Source organism: Etheostoma spectabile, chromosome 18 (genome assembly GCF_008692095.1).
Source record: "Etheostoma spectabile isolate EspeVRDwgs_2016 chromosome 18, UIUC_Espe_1.0, whole genome shotgun sequence".
NCBI classification, from domain to species: domain Eukaryota; kingdom Metazoa; phylum Chordata; class Actinopteri; order Perciformes; family Percidae; genus Etheostoma; species Etheostoma spectabile.
This window is the reverse complement of record NC_045750.1, coordinates 9,729,585-9,730,510: the sequence shown is the minus strand read 5'-3', so window position 1 is coordinate 9,730,510 and position 926 is coordinate 9,729,585.

Genomic DNA, 926 nt, shown 5'->3' with positions numbered 1-926 from the left:
CTTGTCAAAAGTAAAAAAAAATAACGCATGAGATCAAAGATTGATTTTGCATAATGGCCGCAGTATTACTGTTAACACTCAGCTGAGAGAATCACTATTTGCAGTTGGCCTACATATGGAACAAAATACAAAACTACAGTAAAAAATTGTGATATTATTGTTAGTAGCTTCATATTTTCTTCCAATTAATGTAACTACTGATTGATCTCTTGTTTATTGTCCTGTTCATTATTCAACACAGCCAAGAAAACCGTCTCATACAAGAGAATAACCTAACAATGAAAATGGTTATCATAGAGGTTTGTCAAGGCTGCATGTAGGATAACAAATTAGTAGAATCATGTAATTAATATTCCCACTTGTCTTAAGTTTTGAATCATGCAAACACTAGACAACACAAGCAATGAGTCAGGGATAATTCAGGATTTTGTGGTCTAATGTTTATTTATTTTTGCCAAACAATAGTGATAACCACATCCAAGCTAGCCTCTGTTCCTTTAGCATCTGTAAAGCCCGACATACTGTAATCTTGTTTATACTGTATACATACGGTTTAACCGCGGTGCATTAATTTTATGAGTCAGCGTAGCAAACAAACCCGGGATATGCAAGGCAGCCACCATGCGTTCGCGTACGATTTGTGTGTATCGTCAACGTTTCATTTCCAGGATTGTTCAGGTGCCGCCGGTATTTTCGATGTCCCTCCCTTTCTGCTCTTTTTTGTGTTGGCATTCTAAACTCTATGATTTATAAGGACGGTGGTTAAAGGTGCTCTAAGCGATGTCACATGTTTTTCAGGCTACAAAATATTTTGTCACAAACAGCAAAAATCTCCTCACTATCCGCGAGCTGCCTGTCACCTGAACACGTAAAAGAACACGGCCTCTGTCCACAGCCCAGGCTCCACAAACGCCAACAAAAACAAA